Raw genomic sequence first — 24,051 nt, forward strand, 5'->3', positions numbered from 1 at the left:
CTAGTGGCCAAACGTTGGAACTACACTTACGCTAGTCAGTGACATCATGGACCCAAAACATACTTTTTCCTGTAAACTGACATTGGGAAAGAGACGACTGTAAATCAAAGAATATATTTTTTGCTGAATACGAACACTTTCATAGCCTTTATTTGAAGGCGTGTGAAAATAGACACACGGCAGCTATTCGGCTATTTACACCCACCCCCAAAACAACATCAACATCGTCACTTCATGCCGTAAAGCGACACGCCTACGCTCAAAAGAAAGAGCAAGAAGAGATGCATACAGTACAAAACCCGGGTGTAAATAGCTAAAGTGCTTAAGATAGGATGTGCCTTGAAGCTCCCACTGGCAACAACTTTGGGATTTTAGCCTTTGCAGACCATTTACATGCACACAAACCTACATAACACACTACAGGACAGGTGAAACCGCAGAGAGCATAATACGTCAGTAGTGATACAAATGCCACTTCAATCTCATTAGTATGCAGAAAAAGTGACAGGTCGCCCCGCCCCTTTTCGACCGGAAGTAAAATAAATAAATAAATAAATAAAAATTAAAAAAATGAGAAAAATAAAATGCCGTTGTTTTCAATCAATTAATATGCCTAGGATATATGTCCCGCCTCCTTACCACTTCCTGTGTGGTTAATCCTGTATACAGTATCGAATGTAACTTACAAATACTTGCAAATAACATGAAATTAATCAAAAGTAAGGCATCTTAAAAACATATATTTAAACCTCTCTGTTTTTGCAAACAGGACATGACAGGACATGAGGGGAGAGAACATATGGTGGAGGAGGGGGAACACACACACACACACACACACACACACACACACACACACACACACACACACACACACACACACACACACACACACACACACTTTCCCCGCCCCTCACCCTCTCCCTCTGTCTAAATAAAAAGCCATCGTCTTTAGTCACTCTTAAATATTTTTCAAGTCGAGAGAAAATGGCCAAGAGACGTCTTGATATGAATTTAATCAGCGAGACACCGGTGACAACTTACAGCCATCCGTTGGGTGCTCCAAATCAAAGTAAAGCATATAAAAAACAGATATTTTAAAAAGTCAGCCTTTTTGCTAGAGGATAAGGGAGGGGGAAAACCCCAAACCCCCTATGGAGAAGTCATAAACCCCCTATGGAGACAAACATGTTGTAAACAGAGGGAGGTCGGTAGGTAATATACTTAAATATATATATATAGAAAGTCAGAGAATATTTATCAGAGGATAAACCATATACATTTGTACAAGTCGACACTGGTGCATTTTGTAAGAAAACAGAGTTTTCGTACTCAGACCGCTGCAACAATTTCAAGCAGATCTCTGTGATATGCAGTCGCTGTCCGAATATAATGATGGTTTTAATTATTTATTAACAGTCATAAATGTATTTAGAAAAACCTGTGCTCAAACATTAAAGAAAAAGAAGGGTAAGGTTACCAAAAAGCTTTTGATATAGTTTTAACACACAGCGAGATCCCTACAAAGTCACTAACAGCTGCGGGGAAAGAATTCTTTTAAATAAAGTTTTTCAAAACTTGTTGAAGAAAAAACGGTATACAATATTATATATATATATATATATATAACAGCCATTGACATATAGGCATGTAGGGTAGAAAGATTTAACCGTACGCTGAAAACTAAAATGTGGAGGTATTTTACAGCTAAAAAGACTCATAGATAGCGTTTTTTATGTATGACAACTTTACAACTGGTAGAAAGTTAAGTACTTTTTCTGAGCAGATTTTCTTTAAGACTGTGACTCTTAACACACCAACCCCCCGAGAGCCAGACATACTCATCCCCTTTTCAACGTATTTTGTTTTTGTCTTTCTCGCTTTTTTTTTTCCATTATATTTTTGAAAAAACTACATAGTGATTGATAGCAAAAATACAACATGCAACTAATACATTATACAATATTACGACTTTTGGCGATATTTTCAACACAATATACTTGTACCCTTTTTTTTCTTTTTTTGTAGGACTTCAAGATATGTTGCATGTCATGCATAAACACGGTGTCATCTTTCTTGAAACTGACGTGCTGTCCGTTTTACAAACAAGTTATGTTTATGCTTCTTCATCCTCTGAATGTTCCTCCCCGTCCCTCTTCACAATAACAATCAAGGTGGATCTGTGAAATGAAACACCTCTTCCCAAAGCGTGACTACCCTATTGAGGACATGCAGTAGGGGCAGTAGGGCAGTAGGGTCTAAATCGATGGGCCAGATATACTAACATGCAGAACGTACGGTATGTTTGAAAAAGACTAACCATTTATCCAGTTCAAGCTGTCTTTAAGATGTGACATCGCGCTCTGACTATTTCCCATAAAATCGTGACAAACTATTACTTGTTCTTACATTTGACCTCTTGCTGCTTGGTTGAAAATGATAGATGAAAAAGAACTTTTTTAAAAAGAGTCAAACCACAAATGTTTTAAGATTGTTACAAAATGTAAAAAATAAAAAAGGTCTGGAGACAAAATTAATTCAGGTGACTCTGGCTTTATTAGGACAACAAACATATAATACAAATGGGTTAGGGGTTAAATATAACCATAGTGGACTTAATAGTCTAACAAAATAATTTTATCTGAATACATTTGTTCTTTTTAAGAGCACTTTTCGAAATTATTTATTTATTATTTCAGTGGAACAATCCAGTGTTTGTTAACATTAACGCTTTCTTCTCTTTTTCTTGTGTTACTAAGATACTTTTAAACACACTTTGGTGTATGCAACACTTGTTCAGATAAAACAAGGTTTTTTCTTTTCTGATAAACTTACATATTTTAGTTATTTTATGTTACCAAGATACTTTGAGATACACCGTGATGTACGCAACACTTAACAAAAGGGTATAATATGAAGTACTTGGTAAGGAAGGGGTTTTTCTTTAAGGGTGTAAAACTTTAGAACAGGGTAAAATATTCATTAAATTGTATTGAATTGAGTTTTCTTTTTTGATTTTCAACATACTATTTGTACACAATGACTTTTCCATATTTCTGATAAACTATACTTTTTCCGTAAAATCATGACAAACTATTACTTATTCTTAAATTTCACCTATTGCTGGAGATGAGATGAAAAAGCTACAACGCTTAAAGAACTTTTTTTCTAAAAACTCTCAATTCTATAATTGACTCCCCCATTCAACGCAATGAGCCCCACCCTCCACTCAACAAATCTTCTAAAACGAAGGACCTCACTAAGACGATCGTTGTAAACTAGCCATGGAGCAGAGAAAAGCCAAGACTCCCCCCGCGAGTTGCAGTCAGGAACAGAGTCCACCAGCGACACCACCATGTGGGAAACCCGAATCTTGCAGTACTACTGCTGCTGATGCTACTCCTCGGGTCAAGAAGTCTCGGTTTAGGGACACAGTGAAATCGGAATTGTTTTATATTCTGGAGATGGTGATGTATTGTAAACGAAACATTTATAGTGTATCATGTGCTTTCACTGTATGCTCTGTTTTTTGACATTGCTTTTGGTATTTGTTCAACACATTCGCAGCAGTCGGTTAGCGGGAGATGATCTATAAGATTATTATGATCCGGTAATGGCTCTTCAACACCATCCTCTAGTTTAAATGTCTTCACTTTGTTTCTTTTTCTTTTCACCTTCCTTCTTTTTGTCTTTTTAGTTTTCCGTCCTATGGTCCCTTTTCTTTTCATTCGCATTCTGCGTTTGCTTTTAATTTTTCTTCTCCTTTTCATGTTGTTTTTTCTTTTTCTTCGTTTTTCTTTACTTTTTCTATTCTTTTCTGCTAATTGTCGTTTGCGATCTTGGCGAGTGGTATGAGATATACTGTTTCTATAAAGGTTATCTATAATACCATCTTTTAAAGAAAGATATTCTTCATATGTCATGTTATCATGGTCCTCTTTTGTCCTAAAGACCTTACATGGATATGATATAGACGAGAGCTCTTCTTCGGGGACATCCTCTCCCCTACTTTGTAACATCCAGTCATTAAGCCCATATCCATTATCCTGGTGATAATAAGGGCAGGCTACATCAGACTTGGTTTTTCTCAGATCCATGGCTAGTTTTGAACGGTCGTCCTTAGTTTTATATGATTTGCTGAGTGGGTGGGACATATTGCGTTGAGTGGGAAGGCTTCATCTGTAGAAAGTACTCTGTTTGAGGAGATTTCGTAATAATGGCAGTTTGTCATTTTGAGGGTATTTCAGTGAAACAAGGCTGTTTTGAACATTTGACAGATTTATGCTTAAATTCTCTGAGAAAGTTACCGAAAGATACACTTTGTGTATAAAAGCTGAAAAGTAGATAATGACGTGTGCTTTGTGTGTACAGACACACAGAAAACACTGAAAAACACAACAAGAAGGACTGTAATACACATGTATCAGACACGCTCCCCTTGCTAAAATGATGACAACAGTTTTTAGATGTAAAAAAACACTTTTTTTATTTTTTTCACACGCAAAATCAATAGTTATACTGATTGTAGCATCCCCAGGACAGTCTCCAGCTTAGAATTCCCCATATTACTCTGTTTTCGACGCAAAGATGCATTACATCTACAAACAGAGCATACAATGAGAGCACATGATACACTGTTGATGTTTGTTTCATTTCTGAGATAATGTTACAGAATGTTTCGGAAAATGAAGATTCCAGGACCACTTTAAATGTTTCGTTTACAATCATTTCCCAATGACCCGGAATAGTACTGCCAGAACGAACGATATCCAAAATGTCTTCTAGTTTACAAACTTCAGCCATTCTGCTTACACGGGGGTCACTACTCATTCTGTTTTCAATCGTCCCCATCATCACACTTATTAAACGGGTAAGGACTACATTATGATCAATATATACAGAGCGTTTTGCATAGTAGTTTCCCATTTTTATTTTACTTAAAGAAAAAAGTCACTGCATTGAACAAGTCCCTGGCTTCTTCTCCATCCGACTGCTGTTTGTTAGTCTTCTTCTTCTTCTCCATCCAACTCTGTATGGATATTTCAAGTCTCTCCTTGAGGCATCTGCATTTTACAAGCTTGTGCAGAAAGGCTTCCGAAGCGCGTCCTATCCTCAGTTTATCCTCGCAAATGCCTTTTTCAATAAGACTCTGGTCAATCACTGCAACGAAGTCGGCGAGCCAAAGTCTTTTCATTAACGCTTTGTAATTGTTTCTGAAGAAGAAATCGGGCATGTCATTCCGACAATCGTGTTGCCTCTGGTCGGGGTTACTGCGTCGGCATTCTTTGCAGATTTCTTTTCTGTACCGATACATCACCATCTCCAGAATATAAAACAATTCCGATTTCACTGTGTCCCTAAACCGAGACTTCTTGACCCGAGGAGTAGCATCAGCAGCAGTAGTACTGCAAGATTCGGGTTTCCCACATGGTGGTGTCGCTGGTGGACTCTGTTCCTGACTGCAACTCGCGGGGGGAGTCTTGGCTTTTCTCTGCTCCATGGCTAGTTTACAACGATCGTCTTAGTGAGGTCCTTCGTTTTAGAAGATTTGTTGAGTGGAGGGTGGGGCTCATTGCGTTGAATGGGGGAGTCAATTATAGAATTGAGAGTTTTTAGAAAAAAAGTTCTTTAAGCGTTGTAGCTTTTTCATCTCATCTCCAGCAATAGGTGAAATTTAAGAATAAGTAATAGTTTGTCATGATTTTACGGAAAAAGTATAGTTTATCAGAAATATGGAAAAGTCATTGTGTACAAATAGTATGTTGAAAATCAAAAAAGAAAACTCAATTCAATACAATTTAATGAATATTTTACCCTGTTCTAAAGTTTTACACCCTTAAAGAAAAACCCCTTCCTTACCAAGTACTTCATATTATACCCTTTTGTTAAGTGTTGCGTACATCACGGTGTATCTCAAAGTATCTTGGTAACATAAAATAACTAAAATATGTAAGTTTATCAGAAAAAAAAACCCATTGTTTAACTGAACAAGTGTTGCATACATCAAAGTGTGTCTAAAAGTATCTTAGTAACACAAGAAAAGAGAAAAAAAGCCTTGATGTCAACAAAACTGTATTTTTCCACTGAAATAGCGTTAAAATAAAAAAAGTGCCTTTAAAGAAAATGTATTCAGACAAAGTATTTTATTTTCAAAAAAAAAAAAAGTTTAAGGTTTTGCATACATAAAAAGTGTATCTTACAGTTCCTTTGTGAGAGAATTACACACAAATCTGCCAAGTGTCAGGGAAAATTGTTAAAATCACAAACTTACCTTTTAGAGAAACAGTCTTTAAGAAAAAATCTAATCAGACTGTACTTCATTTTCTAGTTTTAAGGTTTTGCATCCCTCAAAGTGTGTCTAAAAGTATCTTGGCAAGAGAAAAAAGCCAAAATCTGCCTTTAAAAGAATCCAAATTCCTTATAAAGTACTTTATATTCACCCAGTTTCAGTTTTCAGACACCAAACTGTATCTAAAAGTATCTTGGTAACACAAGAAAAAGAGTAAGTGTAATTTCTTCGGTAATGTTACAGAATGTTTCTGAAAAATGAAGATTCCGGGACCACTTTAAATGTTTCGTTTACAATACTATTACATATAGAGGAGAGCTCTTCTTCGGGAACATCCTCTCCCCTACTTTGTACCATCCAGTCATTAAGCCCATATCCATTATCCTGGTGATAATAAGGGTAGGCTACATCAGACTTGGTTTTTCTCAGATCCATGGCTAGTTTTCAACGGTCGTCTTGATGGGGTCCTTCGTTTTAGATGATTTGCTGAGTGGGGTGGGACTTATTGCGTTGAGTGGGGGGAGTCAGTGTAGAGTTGAGAGTTTTTTAGAAAAAAGTTCTTTAAGCGTTGTAGCTTTTTCATCTCATCTCCAGCAATAGGTCATCATTTAAGAACAAGTAATAGTTTTGTCAAGATTCTACAGAAAAAAGTCAAAAAAAAAAAGTATAGTACGTCAGAAATATGTAAAAGTCATATAGTATGTTGAAAATCAAAAAAAGAAAACTCAATTCAATACAAATTAATGAATATTTTACCCTGTTCTAAAAGTTTTGCACCCTTAAAGAAAAACCCCTTCCTTACCAACTACTTCATATTATACCCTTTGTTAAGTGTTGTGTACATCAGGGTGTATCTCAAAGTATCTTGGTAACATAAAATAACTAAAATATGTAAGTTTATCAGAAAAGAAAAAACCTTGTTTTATCTGAACAAGTGTTGCATACACCAAAGTGTGTTTAAAAGTATCTTAGTAACACAAGAAAAAGAGAAGAAAGCGTTAATGTTAACAAACACTGGATTGTTCCACTGAAATAATAAATAAATAATTTCGAAAAGTGCTCTTAAAAAGAACAAATGTATTCAGATAAAATTATTTTGTTAGACTATTAAGTCCACTATGGTTATATTTAACCCCTAACCCATTTGTATTATATGTTTGTTGTCCTAATAAAGCCAGAGTCACCTGAATTAATTTTGTCTCCAGACCTTTTTATTTTTTATATTTTGTAACAATCTTAAAACATTTGTGGTTTGACTCTTTTTAAAAAAGTTCTTTTTCATCTATCATTTTCAACCAAGCAGCAAGAGGTCAAATGTAAGAACAAGTAATAGTTTGTCACGATTTTATGGGAAATAGTCAGAGCGCGATGTCACATCTTAAAGACAGCTTGAACTGGATAAATGGTTAGTCTTTTTCAAACATACCGTACGTTCTGCATGTTAGTATATCTGGCCCATCGATTTAGACCCTACTGCCCTACTGCCCCTACTGCATGTCCTCAATAGGGTAGTCACGCTTTGGGAAGAGGTGTTTCATTTCACAGATCCACCTTGATTGTTATTGTGAAGAGGGACGGGGAGGAACATTCAGAGGATGAAGAAGCATAAACATAACTTGTTTGTAAAACGGACAGCACGTCAGTTTCAAGAAAGATGACACCGTGTTTATGCATGACATGCAACATATCTTGAAGTCCTACAAAAAAAAAAAAAAAGGGTACAAGTATATTGTGTTGAAAATATCGCCAAAAGTCGTAATATTGTATAATGTATTAGTTGCATGTTGTATTTTTGCTATCAATCACTATGTAGTTTTTTCAAAAATATAATGGAAAAAAAAAAGCGAGAAAGACAAAAACAAAATACGTTGAAAAGGGGATGAGTATGTCTGGCTCTCGGGGGGTTAGTGTGTTAAGAGTCACAGTCTTAAAGAAAATCTGCTCAGAAAAAGTACTTAACTTTCTACCAGTTGTAAAGTTGTCATACATAAAAAACGCTATCTATGAGTCTTTTTAGCTGTAAAATACCTCCACATTTTAGTTTTCAGCGTACGGTTAAATCTTTCTACCCTACATGCCTATATGTCAATGGCTGTTATATATATATATATATATATATATATAATATTGTATACCGTTTTTTCTTCAACAAGTTTTGAAAAACTTTATTTAAAAGAATTCTTTCCCCGCAGCTGTTAGTGACTTTTTAGGGATCTCGCTGTGTGTTAAAACTATATCAAAAGCTTTTTGGTAACCTTACCCTTCTTTTTCTTTAATGTTTGAGCACAGGTTTTTCTAAATACATTTATGACTGTTAATAAATAATTAAAACCATCATTATATTCGGACAGCGACTGCATATCACAGAGATCTGCTTGAAATTGTTGCAGCGGTCTGAGTACGAAAACTCTGTTTTCTTACAAAATGCACCAGTGTCGACTTGTACAAATGTATATGGTTTATCCTCTGATAAATATTCTCTGACTTTCTATATATATATATTTAAGTATATTACCTACCGACCTCCCTCTGTTTACAACATGTTTGTCTCCATAGGGGGTTTATGACTTCTCCATAGGGGGTTTGGGGTTTTCCCCCTCCCTTATCCTCTAGCAAAAAGGCTGACTTTTTAAAATATCTGTTTTTTATATGCTTTACTTTGATTTGGAGCACCCAACGGATGGCTGTAAGTTGTCACCGGTGTCTCGCTGATTAAATTCATATCAAGACGTCTCTTGGCCATTTTCTCTCGACTTGAAAAATATTTAAGAGTGACTAAAGACAATGGCTTTTTATTTAGACAGAGGGAGAGGGTGAGGGGCGGGGAAAGTGTGTGTGTGTGTGTGTGTGTGTGTGTGTGTGTGTGTGTGTGTGTGTGTGTGTGTGTGTGTGTGTGTGTGTGTGTTCCCCCTCCTCCACCATATGTGCTCTCCCCTCATGTCCTGTCATGTCCTGTTTGCAAAAACAGAGAGGTTTAAATATATGTTTTTAAGATGCCTTACTTTTGATTAATTTCATGTTATTTGCAAGTATTTGTAAGTTACATTCGATACTGTATACAGGATTAACCACACAGGAAGTGGTAAGGAGGCGGGACATATATCCTAGGCATATTAATTGATTGAAAACAACGGCATTTTATTTTTCTCATTTTTTTAATTTAATTTATTTTTTATTTTTATTTTGAAAACCGGAAGCGGGGTCGGGACATCCGCCGGAAGCGGGGGCGGGACTTCCGGTCGAACGAGGCGGGACTTCCGGTTTCAAAATAAAATAAAAAGGCGGGACTTCCGGTCAAATAAGGCGGGACTTCCGGTCGAAAAGGGGCGGGGCGACCTGTCACTTTTTCTGCATACTAATGAGATTGAAGTGGCATTTGTATCACTACTTACGTCCTCTTTGAAACACAGAGAAAAAGCCCCTGCCTTCGTTCAATCTATTACCTTTAAACCACAACTCTGCGCTGAGCTCTCCACTACTTTCCTCTGCGTCATGACCAAAACCCAGAGGAGACTCTCCGCCGCCATTATCACCCACTGATATATAATAGGCACGACCCATTTAAAATGCATCATCACCATAACAGATAGGATGCCCTCTCTCTCACCATTACTACCATCACATAGTGGTGGATAATAGGCTATCCATTTCCGCAGTGCTATCACCACGGTGCAGACTTTCTTCCCATGTCCATAACACTTCTGTCATAACAAGCAGGGAGAGCCTTCCAGTCATGACCACAGCTCTCCGAGAGGAGGTCAGTCATGTCAGACTGTTTTCTCACACGCTGGTAATTGGCAGAAATAAGGCTGGGCAAGGAAATAGCGCCGGAGCTTCACTTTCTTCTCAGTGGTTAGCTGTGCGAGGCAGCATATTTCTGTGATCTAGTAGTGCTGTAGAGCCATGTGACATGTTTAAAAAAGTATATATGAGATGTGGGAGACGGCGCCAGATAATTTGGTACACACAGTTTCCAATCTCATGATATCATAATGGATTTTTCCTCAGACAAAGAACCTATTCTGCATTCTCTAACATGGGATGAGGATTTCATCAATACAAGCCACTTCCTTCATCTAACCCCTTTTCTGGGTTGTCCAGTATTAGTTTGACACGTCTTGCATGACCGACCTAAAGACCCCTTCTCTCTCGGCAGACTGAAACTTTGAGGGGGATTGTAAAAACCAATGGCGGGCAGTTGGAGGGACAGGGGACGGGGGGGGGGTCCAGGCAATGCGCTCATTATTCAGGAAGACACTCGAGGCCACAGGATATACCACACTTCATTTTTCTTGTCAAACTCGGGCTGACTTAATGGCGTGTTCACAGCGAGCGGTGAGACAAAGGGATGGTGTTGCCAGGCCGCGACGTGGAAGGAGTGCTGATCAAGACGGACGCCGTCCTCTCGGAAAGGTGGACCACCTGAGCCGCTAAAGCTGCTGAATGTGTTACAGCGGAAAACAAATACGTCTCGTGTTGCATAAAGCAAATACACTACGCGCTATCTTTCACAGAGGGAACATGAAATATGGTCTCAATTATACTCTCACTGTAGAGCGGCACAGATGTTCTTATTGTTCCTCCCATTCGAAGTCCTCATAAACCTTCCCTCATTATTGCCTTCATTAGCGGTGCCATCGATATGGCAGGCGGCTGCCATAAAACCTGGATGTATCCACAACTCATCATCCACACACTAATTAATCATCCGCCCAGCAATTACACTCCTCCCTCCAAACCTGCCATTGATTTTGAACCCAGTGGTGCTTTTTTATTCTATTTCGATTGTGCGCCTGTGACGGACGGAGGCCATGCAAAGCAATCTCCTCCTGCTCTATATATGCGCTGGACTGGAACTGTGTTTTGATCAGAGAGATGATGGGGCAGGTGTTGTGGTACACCGAGAAGCCTCACCCCCGTCGCATTCACAATCTCTAGGCATGGCAGTGGGGCTGTGGTGTCAGACAGCCTCTTTTGTTCGACTCCTAATTGGGGTAATTTATTGTCCTAACAGGCGTAGCAGCTGTGGCTTTACAGCGTAGCACCAATTAAATCCAGATGCTAGAATGAAAAGATGGGGCTGTTCGTGACTCTGGGACCAATCATTAATATTAACTCTGCGAGATGAGAGATTCTTTCTCAACGCACCACCCTCCCATTGATATCGCAATTTTCATGAAAACAGTAGCGAGGCAGACGTCACGCATCAATTCTAATAATGGATGTGATTATCTGCCAGATGAAACATTGCACACAAATATGCAGGGACACCAGGTCTGCACGGCACATACGCCACAGGACTCTTGTCCTAGTTTCGCTGTTGTTAAGAGAAGTTTTCCTCCACATTATGGCGATGACAGGGGATCAGGTGAGCGTGGGTGAATATAAGGGGCAACTAAAAGAAATCAGGTCGCTGTGAAGATTTCTCCAGGGCCGGGCTAACCTCGCAATACTGTGAATGGCCCGCCTGCCTCTTCAGGCCGGGCTCTTTAGACGAGAAGCCCCGGGGACAGACACACATGTGAGTAACACACAGGCAAGGGGAGGTCAAACCCCCGAGCTGAGGCTCACAGAGGAACCCGGGACACACGGTGGCTTTCAATTCGAAGGGAAACGTACTGAGGCAGCCCCGGCCAGATTCTGCTATTTCCTTTTGTTCATTTGTCTCCTGTGTGAAGTTTTAATGAAGTGTTTGTCCACTCAGACGCTATTTGTTTTAAATGGAGGGTGTTTGTTGATGGAATGTGCACAGATCAAGACAAGTTAAACATCCTAATGACTTATTTATTGTTGTACGTTTCTCCCATACTGCTGTGAATCTTCAAAAGTGCTGTTGAAGTGGAGCAGCTGAAAGAGTGGAATACTAAACAGCTCAGGTATGATACACAACACCGGTTTTAAATGTCAGGACGCGGCTAAAAAGTGAGGCGAAGTTACCTCATATGTTTTTACGTGTGCGAACAAGGCCACATCTGTACGGAAGAGGATTAGGGCCACATTATTATTTTTTGGGAGGATTTGAAAAGAAATTTGATTTTTTGTTCTGAGAAAAAAGTCAGAATTTTTACTTTTTTCTCAAAATTCTGACTTTTTCTTTTTTTACTAAAAAAACCATTTTCTTTTCAAATCCTCCCAAAAAAAAATCATGTGGCCCTAATCCTCTTCCGTACATCTGCTTAGTGGTAGACGGCAACAAAGTATTTTTGTTACGGCACCGCAATCAAACTCAAAACACCTCGGTTTGGCAAATGGATGGGATTCAGAATGAATTTAACATAATAACAATTAAAATACACGTTTGTTTCACGGCAACAATGTAGGTTAAACATTAGTATTTATTCATATTGGAACATCTATTTGATATGTTAGCTCACTCTTCATTAATGTTTGCCTCTTGTCCGCTATGTCACACCTGCAGGACCATTAAAGGATGTCTGATTCTTATTACGAAATGTTTTATTTGACATTAATAAAATATAACAATGACAATATATTTAATAAAGTACATTTTCAAAATACTCCGTTTCAAAATGAGTTTCCCTTTGTCTACAAAGCCCTTAATGGGCAGGCGCCATCTTACCTTAAAGAACTCATTATACCCTACTGTCCTACAAGGCATTGCGTTCCAAGAATGCAGGGTTGTTGGTTGTTCCTAGAGTCTCTAAAAGTACAATGGGAGCCAGAGCCTTTTCTTATCAAGCTCCACATTTGTGGGATCAGCTTCCAGTTTGTGTTCGGGCGGCAGACACCCTATCCGTTTTTAAGAGTGCGCTTAAGACCTTCCTTTTTGATAAAGCTTATAGTTAGGGCTGATTAGATTCAGCCCCTAGTTTTGCTGATATAGGCTTAGTTTGTCGGGGGACATCTTACTTCTTCCTTCTCTCTGTCTGTACCTGTGTACTCTCATGTTCCGATTAACCCAGCTTCCCCACATGTCTTTCTTTTTGGTGTCTATATACGCCGGGATCCGGAGTCATGGATGCTCCTGCGGTCCTGTGTCCTGGATCGCGAGCCCTGGATCTTGAGTCGTGGCTGTGGTCCTGGATCATCGGTCCTGGATGGATATCCTCGTGGATTCATCTTCCTATTATACACACATGCATTTCCAAACATCTGGACTACCTATGTTGCAAATGTATTATCTTTTCAATTTACACACGGCATCTATTGCACGTCTGTCCGTCCTGGGAGAGGGATCCCTCCTCTGTTGCTCTCCCTGAGGTTTCTCCCATGTTCCCTTTAAACTGGGGGTTTTCTCCGGAAGTCTTTCCTTGTACGATGTGAGGGTCTAAGGACAGAGGGTCTAAGGACAGAGGGTGTCGTATTGACATACTGATATTCTGTACACACTGTGAAGACCACTGAGACAAATGTAACATTTGTGATATTGGGCTATATAAATAAACATTGATTGATTGATTGATTGTTTCAAAATAAAAATATTTGTACTAATACATTCCACAGTTTGTCTCTGATGTGTGATAAAGTGGGATTTTTCCTTAATTATTATTATGTTACAGTTTAACAGACATTACAAGCCAGATAACACAACCATCAAGATAGCGCTACGAGAGAGAATCCACCTCCTGCTCGACCTGAGACACATATTCCTAGACGTATAAAGGAAGAAAGAACACGGTTGTGATGAAGTTTGACACGACAGTATCTTCTGCTGGGCTCCAGTGAAGCCACACCTCCTCCGAAGAGCTCTCCCTCTGAGATGAGAGATGGAAGGAGTTCACGAACTTCCACATCTCTGAAGCGCCTTCCTTTATTCAAAATCCACTCTCTTCTGAATCCCATTGCTTCCCCCATCGTTCAACTGACTCCAAAGTCAGTGTGACATACCTGTTTGCTGTATCCTTGACAACAGTCTTTTCCCCGTCTCCGTCTCCCCGAAAGAGTCAAACTGTGTTTGAGAGCAAAGCGCCGTAAGCGGTCCGACTGCATGGCAGGAAACCTCCGCGCTTCATGAGGATAAAGAGCTCTGACCCAATTAGCTGTCTTTGTTAAATGAAACTCCACCGGCCTTCAATTAAACCGCCACATATCCCCCCCCCTGCTTGTGTTTACAGTACAAAGTGATTACAGATGTAATTAGCTGAGGACCTTGCTTCAGGGAGACTCCCTAAATCCATATTAATGTGTCTGTAAAGTTTGGTGATAGCGGGGGAAAATAGATATAATGAAAAGATGATTTGCAACTTTTGCCCCAGTCCTGTTCCCCAGAGGCGAATCATTGTGTTGCGGGACGATGCTGGGAGATATGCGGAGAGCAAGGAGCTGATCAAAGTGGCTCACGGCTGTCAACAAACATGTTCGGGTGATCTGCTACTAAGCTGCTGCAGATGAACTGTTTTTGTTTTTTTATTTGACACCATGATGAATGAAGAGAAATGTTCCCATCCCACCTGTTCTGGATACAGACAGCAATTGTAAAGTAACTAAGTGCATTGACTCAAGGTCTATACTTACGCACACAATTGAGGATCCTTACACGTTTCCATGTTCACACTGTTGAAGTCAAATATTGTACTTTTTATTTAATTAAATGTATTGTACTGTTGAAGTCAAATATTGTACTTTTTATTTAATTAAATGTACTGTTGAAGTCAAATATTGTACTTTTTATTTAATTAAATGTATTGTACTGTTGAAGTCAAATATTGTACTTTTTATTTAATTAAATGTACTGTTGAAGTCAAATATTGTACTTTTTATTTAATTAAATGTATTGTACTGTTGAAGTCAAATATTGTACTTTTTATTTAATTAAATGTACTGTTGAAGTCAAATATTGTACTTTTTATTTAATTAAATGTATTGTATTGTTAAAGTCAAATATTGTACTATTTACTCAATTAAAAGTAATACCTTTAGTTGCTTTGCAGATTTGATAATAATAACAACAAGAATTATAACAAGAATATTTAATTAAAAATACATATATAATATAATAACAACAATAATATTTATTTAGGGTATTCCAAGTGCTCCAAGATGATTTTCAAGCAAATAAAAAACCAAAAACCACATGATTTTGATTAATGATATGATATATAATCAACATCTGGAGAATATTCCAGAAGTATATAAAGTGATTAAATTACGTCCACCTTTACCAGCTGCAACAAACGAATCAATGCATCAATAATTGTATTAAAAAATGTTTATTCATAATACTATGAATTGGGCCAATACTCATAATGTGGACTTTTACTTGTACTTTCGATGCTAATAATTGGTTTTACTTTTATTAACTAAACTTTGAAATGCATGACTTTTACTCGTAACAAAGTATGGCATTCCTACTTTTAGAACAACATCTGAATACTAAGTTCTTCAGCCGTGCTGAGAGTAATCCTGATGGAGTGGGAACATATGGCAATGAGTTTAAGCAATTAAAACACATTTTGATGGAAAATCAGTGTTACGGTTGAGAAAATATCCAACATTAATTGCATGGCTGTTAGAGGGGTCGAACGCCTGTGAAATCCAGACATGCTGCAACCGATACATGGAAAGCAATTGCCCAATATTAACATCATTCCCAGAGATAGTGTTGAATTTGAAGTTAAAAAGTATGGCATGCCCTCAATGACCTTAAAAAAGTGTGTTTGATTGTTCTTGAATCTCTAGGCCTTTTGTTTGCGGGATACTTATCTAAACAAAGACGTATGTGGATCACAACGAAAGCATCCATTCTTCTTATAGCAGTCGGGTTTCAAGGACATATTTACAGAGCCACTTACAGTATAAGCCGCCATGTTCAAATATCGACATGGATAAATCCAAAGAACCCACGGTAGAGATATCCATTCTAACACAACAGATAGCAATGAACAAACAAGACATTCTTAATAACAGATTCTCACTTCTTTCACTAAAATGTCTCATTTCTTAAACGTAGAATCCAGCTGGGTACATGAAGTCCAGATGTCAAGAGGCATACGTCACGTATATGCAGCCGTTCATTTCATATTTAAGATGAGTTCCCATCACAGCACGGGATCTTAAAGTGCATTCAGTAAAGAGCCGGTTTGAAAGGTTGAACACAATCTCTTTGGAATGACGTTATTTTTAAAGTAGCGTGCCTTAGGTTTCGTTTCATAATAACTGTACTGAGCATACAGTACTGTGCAGATTGGGGGAGCTGGGAGGTAACGTGCTGGAGCCCGGGAGGAAATGAAAATGAAGGTGAATATGGTGCGGAGCTGTCAGAGCTGCTCGTCAAACTCCCCGCATGCACTGAATATTTCACCAGCGACACACAGCAGCTTTCAGCCCAAACTGAACCCCTGGAGACAAGAGAGACGGACAGAAAGACGGATGGATGGGGGGATGGGTGGATATAGATAGATAGATAAATAGAGAGAGAGAGAGAGAATAGATAAATAGATAGATAGACTGATAGATAGATAAATAAATAGAGAGAGAGAATAGATAGATAGAGAGAGAGAATAGATAGATAGATAGACTGATAGACTGATAGATAGATAGATAAATAGAGAGAGAGAGAATAGATAGATAGACTGATAGATAGATAGATAGATGGATAGATAGATAAATAGAGAGAGAGAGAATATATAGATAGATAGATAGATAGACTGATAGATAGATGGATAGATAGATAAATAGAGAGAGAGAATAGATAGATAGACTGATAGATAGATAGATAAATAGAGAGAGAGAGAGAGAGAGAATAGATAAATAGATAGATAGACTGATAGATAGATAAATAAATAGAGAGAGAGAATAGATAGATAGAGAGAGAGAATAGATAGATAGATAGACTGATAGACTGATAGATAGATAGATAAATAGAGAGAGAGAGAATAGATAGATAGACTGATAGATAGATAGATAGATGGATAGATAGATAAATAGAGAGAGAGAGAATATATAGATAAATAGATAGACTGATAGATAGATAAATAGAGAGAGAGAGAATAGATAGATAGACTGATAGATAGATAGAGAGAGAGAGAGAGAATAGATAGATAGATAGATAGATAGATAGATAGATAGATAGACTGATATATGAATAGATAGATAGAGAGAGAGAGAGAGAGAGAATAGATAGATAGATAGATAGACTGATAGATAGATAGATAGAGAGAGAGAGAATAGATAGATAGATAGACTGATAGATAGATAGAGAGAGAGAATAGATAGATAGATAGACTGATAGATAGATAGATAGAGAGAGAGAGAATAGATAGACTGATAGATAGATAGAGAGAGAGAATAGATAGATAGATAGACTGATAGATAGATAGATAGAGAGAGAGAGAATAGATAGACTGATAGATAGATAGAGAGAGAGAATAGATAGATAGATAGATAGATAGATAGACTGATATATGGATGGATGGATTCCCCCCCCCCTTTCTCCACCCATGTATACCTGTCTCAGGCTTCATCTCGCAGCCCTACATTTCTCGTGTCAGTCTGACAGGAGGAGTTCTCCACAGCTGACAGCCTTCCAGCTCCAACAGGGTCTGTGCGAAAGCCCGGCACAGACCAGCAGACACCTGACCGGTGGACACGGAGAAACGGTGACGCTGAAAGTGGGCACCAGGTGGGGAAACTGCCCTTCTTCTGCTCGCGTAGGGAAACATACCAACAACACATATTCGACAGCGTCGCTTGAATTACATGCACACATCAGAACGCTAGCATGCTTGAGATTATGTTCATGTCTAGCAAGTATAACGTTCGCTATGTTCATCAGCTCCCATTCATACAGAGTCAGAGACAAGGTCCTGCTCAGAAGACTACCAGTGGTGGCCATGCTATTGGCAGCAACTTGGGGTTCAGTATCCAACCCTAGGACACTGGGGATTGGTCCATTGACTTTCCATTCGGTGGACAACCGCTCTAACTGAAGGACTTGTTCCGCACTTCCACGTGATCGCAGTACTAGATGACAGGTAAAGGTATTTAAAGTCAGTACATTTCCTCATGTCTTGTCGCACCAATAGAACAATGTTGACATCCCTTGAGCCATACAACGAGCCAACACCTTTTTCAACGTATTTATGTGGTAGATGCTCGACAAACAATGCTTGGTTTCCCGGACAACAGTGCTAGTAATGTATTTATCCATCTCAGGAAAAGCTCACACCTTTGTCAGTGAGCGTACGTGTACTATTCAGACACACTGTGCACACCGATCCAAACCACAACCTGCCCCACCGAGATAATCAGGCTCCTTTATTCGGATAACTCCACTCTCCTTAGAGAAGCAATCTCATCGCAAACACTGGACCTATTTTATCACTACAAGCAGCATATTCTTAGATTAATACCCTCACCTCTTCCAGCAGAATATCTTGCGTACGTATTACAAACTATTCTGAAGCAAAAGCAATCAACACTGAGCTGACAAAACGCTTTTTGGATTGCCACAGCACTGCACTTTTAATCTACAGACAGAGCTCTACGAATAAAACGCGTTCTCGGAGAGCTTGGGGTTAGGGTTCAAGATATACAATAGACCTGCTTTTATCTTTCCGAGGCTCTTGGCCACCGAGACTGCCAGGCAAGGTGGTTTTTAAAATGCAACACCATGCAGTCGGCGATCCAACGCATGTGTTGCAATAAATTCATGGTTTCATTTTTGCAGCCTAATATTAAGTGCTGTTATGATTTACAGATTGCCATGTTGGCCATGTTGCCATGGATCAATATGTCTGCATCGGATGAGCTGGGGTTTACAGGATCAGCGAGGGGAGGAGCAAACCCACTAAAGCGGTAAATCTGACCAGAAGCACTTACTTCCACTGCGCGTCCGATTGGCCATTATTGGTGCGTGTGCTCACACATCAAAGTGGAAAAAGGTCTTCAAGGCTAAAAAGGAATAAGAAACAAAGGACCATTAAATCAGAGTGAGAGGACCCCGCTTTGACACACACACATGTGGGCACACACGCTTAACCACTGCAGTGTGAGGACTGTGAAGGAGACAGTTGAGGACCAACACAGAGCAGATAGAGATCAGAGGATGGGGAGAGAAAGGGAGCACAACATTGATTTTCCCCCTCTGAAGTGCCAGTTCATCATTCTGCGAGACACACGCTATCGATCCCGCGCTTTTAGTTTCTTTGTAATTTTGGGGGCTCAAAACCATTCACAAAGATAGATCCTCTTGTATGCCACCTGCCTCCGAGATGAAGAATGGAGGGGTCGGAGAACGTGTGGCGATGACCTCATTTCGCTGGGTCGTCCTCACTCGGTTGGTTTTTGTGGGCCTGTTTAAAAAGGGAGCTTTGTGGTGGGTAGGGGGGCTGGATGCAGTCAACTGTGTGTATTAACATAATCCAGGTCTTGCCATTAATTACCCTCAATGCTTTTAACTAACATTAGTACTCAATAACATTAAGTGGATCAGCTTAAGTATTTTCTTGAGGCTACACGAGGAAATATTTTAGGATTAGGAACAAGTGACTATTTCTTTAGATTTAATTCTGAGATGAAAGTCTTAGTTTTCAGAATATCGAGATTGAAGTCAAAATTCTAACAAAAAAATTTGAATTCTGATGTTTTATTAATTATTATATAATTCTGACCTAAAGTAGAAAAAATGTGTGTTCTTACTTTTAAAACCATCATTCCAAGAAACAAAGTCAGAATTAATTTCTGGAAATCCTGACTTTAATCTAAAAGATCTGGCTGGTTAAAGGTGGGGTAGGTCATTTTGGAGGAACCGGCTCGAGTGCGCTTGAATTTGAAAATACACAGCCGGAAGAAATCTGCTACTTCCTTCCTTCCTTCCTGACCAATGAGGGCACGAGATAAGTTTGTGCCCAGATGGAAGGCTGACAGGCAGGTAGGCCATCCAGTTACTTTAGCCGGGCCGGCTCAGATGATTGGTCGTGCTTTTTACAGCGCCACGGCTTCCACAGATGATATTTCTTGGATGTGGATGTGTTGTAAAAGCAGATATTCATTGCTATCGGATGTTAAGAGCATTCCCTGGAATATAACAAAAAGTGTATCTCGAGCCGGTTTCTCAAACTTACCCACCCCACCTTTAACATTCAAAGTATTAATTAAATACCTTGTTTTTGATTGCCACAAATCATTATTTTCATTCTCCCGTTCTTAATTGATGAACTAAAATAGTTTATGCCAAGTGTGATAAAAATGAAAAAAAAATACATACTATAATAATATATACTTGTGACCCTAATCCTTCTGTAGCTGGAAGGTGATTCTCCCATCCCTCCTAAATAATGTTAACAAATATCTTTCTTCTTTCTCTGCCATCTCCTCCAGACACAGACAGTTTTCAGTAAACTGACTTCACATTACATAACATAACTACTGAATTGAAGTTCATTACATTACATTTTTTTTTTTATCCAAAGCGACTTACATACCCAATACTGTGGGCAATCCTCACAGGAGCAATTTGGGGTGAAGTGACTCAGGGACACAACGACATGCTGACTGCAGTGGGGTTTGAACCTGTGACCCCCTGAATCGAAGTTCAGCGCACTATCCACTGAGCCACAGCCTCCCAAGTTCATCCTTCAAGCAATTACCCTCTGTGCCATTTGGAGCTGGAGACAATGTTTCCAAGTGCGGTTTTAACTCAAAACCTCAATGCCCCTCGAAAAGCTCTTTGCGGGATAATTTCTACAAATTGTACGTTTCCAAGCAAATAGAGGTCTTCGTGCTACAGAAAACCTCAATTCGGATGCAATCATAAAGGATGCTTTTGTAAAGGATGCTACAATGAACTCAGAAAAAGAAGGAAAAGCTTCCTCTAATAAAACCTAACACTTTTGGTCAATAACATTTTGCTGGTTTGTTTAAAAATATGGTGAACATTTAGCTCGGTATGTTTCTTCTTTGAGAGAAACGTGGTGTGCAGGAATGGACCGTAGAAATGCCTTCGTAGTCCCTTTTGGATGAATGGTTTGTTCACGTTCCTTAACCTGTTGCTCCTATTTCAAAACAATGTCTCCCGTAATTCCTGGATATATATACACAAAAGATTAGCATGGAACTAGAAAAATAACATTTTTGTTTTATTGCAAATAAGGCCATTTATTTAGGTGTTGTTAAGTTGTGTAATGTTGGATGGATCGTACATGTTTCAGTCAAATAATCACTCCTCTCAAGCAGAATGGGTTTCGCAGCTCGTTTTCCAATGTGACCTCCATAGCTTCCAGGAAAACCTCCACCTCAGAGACAACCACCCACACACAGCCATACCTCACCATCTCATTTGCACTTTATCATATCATGCCCACCACTCCGCCTCGCATTCACAGCAACGGAAAGCGATCACCTCAGAATACCTACAGAGACAACAAGAGAATCTGTGAAGGTCAACATACCATCGCGTGCAAAACAGCGACTACAGGAAAATATCCGCCAGGGTTCAACGAATAAACAAATAAATAAACACACACCCACTCTCACATTTCTTATCGCCATGGAAACACATTTCCCACTTTCATCAGGCTAACATTATTCATGAGAAAAATAATAAACATCAAATAGCCACCTTAAAAAAAGCAATTTGTAATGTTAATTGTAACCCTCAATATTTCCGTTGTAGAATAAAAAATCTAATACATTAAACATTAAGGTGGGAAAATAAACGATTTCTATTTCACCCACTCAGCCAACAACAACTTTAGCAGTCAGCATGCTAACATTTCTGTCTGAGCAAGTGCTTTTGCTTGAGAGTAAATCTACTGACTGAATTTATTTAGCAAGGACTCGTAGCTATCAGTAAAGGTTTGAACCTGCATATATCTCCCACTTCATCGAATTCAATATCTGAGAGCCTTATCAACGAACAACGATGTATCATGTAATTCAGTTGATGGCAGCTAAAAGCACCCGGGTTTTTCTTTTAGAAATGAAATGATCGGAAACGTCAGTCTAATCTCTTTAGAGTGGTTGATTATATATATTTTACATCTCTAGCCAAACACTACAGCAACTGATTTCATCCTAATCTGCACACATTCAACAGGAGATGTGTGACTAATCAATCACGGTGCGTTGTGATTGGTTGCAACATAAGCCTGTATAGCGAGTGCTATGGATTTAGCGGCACATGTTTGAGAGCTACTGTACAGACTGAAGAAAACAAGTGCATCTGGTTGATTCTAGTGCACACTATTTCCGTGCTGTCTTCTTATCTCGATGGAGGTAAAGATTGAGTACACATAACACAACAAATTATAAGCTGCAATGTCAAAGCTGTTGTTGAGTGGGAAAACGTCCTTGCAAATAGGCTCATCGGAAAATTTAAATAATAAACCCATAAAAGGCTTATCTGTCAGACACAGAGGATAAGTGCCAATTGAACAGAGCCCCGAGTTGCCATGTGGATATTTTAGGCGAATGGTGCTGACAGTTCCCCCGTAACGAGCCTCCACCCTCTCAGAGACATGAGTGACAGCCTCAACACTCTGGGTGGAGGTCATCCGCGTGAGCAGGAGTGCTGCGTCCTCCAGACGCTCCAGCCATAGTTGCCGCCTACAGGCAGTCTTTCTGGATGTACTTCTTCATTTTCTTACTCCCCAGGTTTTTAAAATGCCATTTATGTCTAATGGCCATGCTCATTAGCCGCATCTGAAAAACACACTCCGGTCATTACCAGCTACATTTGGAGTCGGGCTTCATGCCGGATTCTCTGGTTGGAGTCATCCGTCATAGCCCCGCTCGTTGGCAGTTGGCACCACACATGACGCACAGCTCCAATCTTCTAATTATCCGCAGCTTTCCTTTACATTGCTAGTGAAGCTTTTGTTACCAGGTGGCTTTATCGGTGTGGAGAGAAACCCAATCTGAAGAAGCATCCATCACGTCGAGGCTGTCGAAGCCATTTGGGCGACTGTACGGGCGGTAGTGGTGCGATTCTCTTGTGTATGGGCGAAGTGGGAAAAGAGAGTTGTGCGAGACGACGGTGGAGACAATAGCACTCAACTCTCTTTCATTATTTACTTGTACCGCAGTCAGATATGGACGGGTGTTACAGGAACACATTGCGATGCCGGGCTCTGGCCCCCTCAATGTCAAGAAGACCAACAGCTCATTCAAGAACACTTGTGTCACTGTCAGGTCGACTCGGAGCAGAACCACACAAGCTATTTCTACCCAATACAAATATAAATAACTGCTTTGGAATCACAGTGCCACTTCTTTTTTGTTATTATTCGTATTTCTTTAGAGGGCCAATGCGTGGGTGTGCCACAGCCTGTCCAAGTAAGAAATAGACAGAGAGGGAGAGTGGGTGGGGGAGCATGCTGGCTATCCTTTGTCAACTGCTCAGTGCCATTTAATGGCCTGTAAACTCCTTTGCTGGAGAAAGAACAGGCAATTAGCATACTGAGTGGATTACAAGATTGCTCTGACTCCTGGATTAATGTGTGCACTTAATCTTCTCTTTGCTAAGCGATTCTTGGATATACAGCCTTTCAAGGAGAACAAGTGTCCCACTCCCCCCCCCTTCCAAAACACAAAGTGAAAAGGTATTTCTTACATGATTGCATCAAAATTGAAGTCCAATTACTTTATGTGCTGTTAGCCTGAATTGTCTTCTGTCAACACATTTAAAGAAACTTTTCTCAAATGTCAACATCAATAGTTTAGGCTTTTACGTGGGCAAGCAAGATGGGGGTGTCTCTACGCCTCAACAGGACATAAGCCGCGTTCACACTGCGGTACTTTTCCCACAAAGGTTCATGCGAACTTAGTTCATGATCGCGTTCACACCAAAAAGAGCCGGTACTAAA

At 39.4% G+C, this 24,051-nt stretch overlaps 1 protein-coding gene across 3 annotated transcripts in view; it reads right to left on the bottom strand.

Moving 5' to 3' along the window:
• Positions 1-24,051, bottom strand: part of mgat4c (mgat4 family member C) — a 174,866-nt gene that overhangs the window by 71,235 nt on the left and 79,580 nt on the right. The window contains exon 3 of one of the 3 annotated variants that reach the window (XM_034085980.2): positions 19,067-19,138. The exons of the other annotated variants lie outside the window; for them this stretch is intronic. The gene's annotated coding sequence lies outside the window, so the exon portion shown is untranslated. The remainder of the gene's footprint in view (positions 1-19,066; positions 19,139-24,051) is intronic. 3 annotated transcript variants of the gene reach the window in all.

This window comes from Pseudochaenichthys georgianus, chromosome 6, assembly GCF_902827115.2.
Source record: "Pseudochaenichthys georgianus chromosome 6, fPseGeo1.2, whole genome shotgun sequence".
NCBI lineage: Eukaryota > Metazoa > Chordata > Actinopteri > Perciformes > Channichthyidae > Pseudochaenichthys > Pseudochaenichthys georgianus.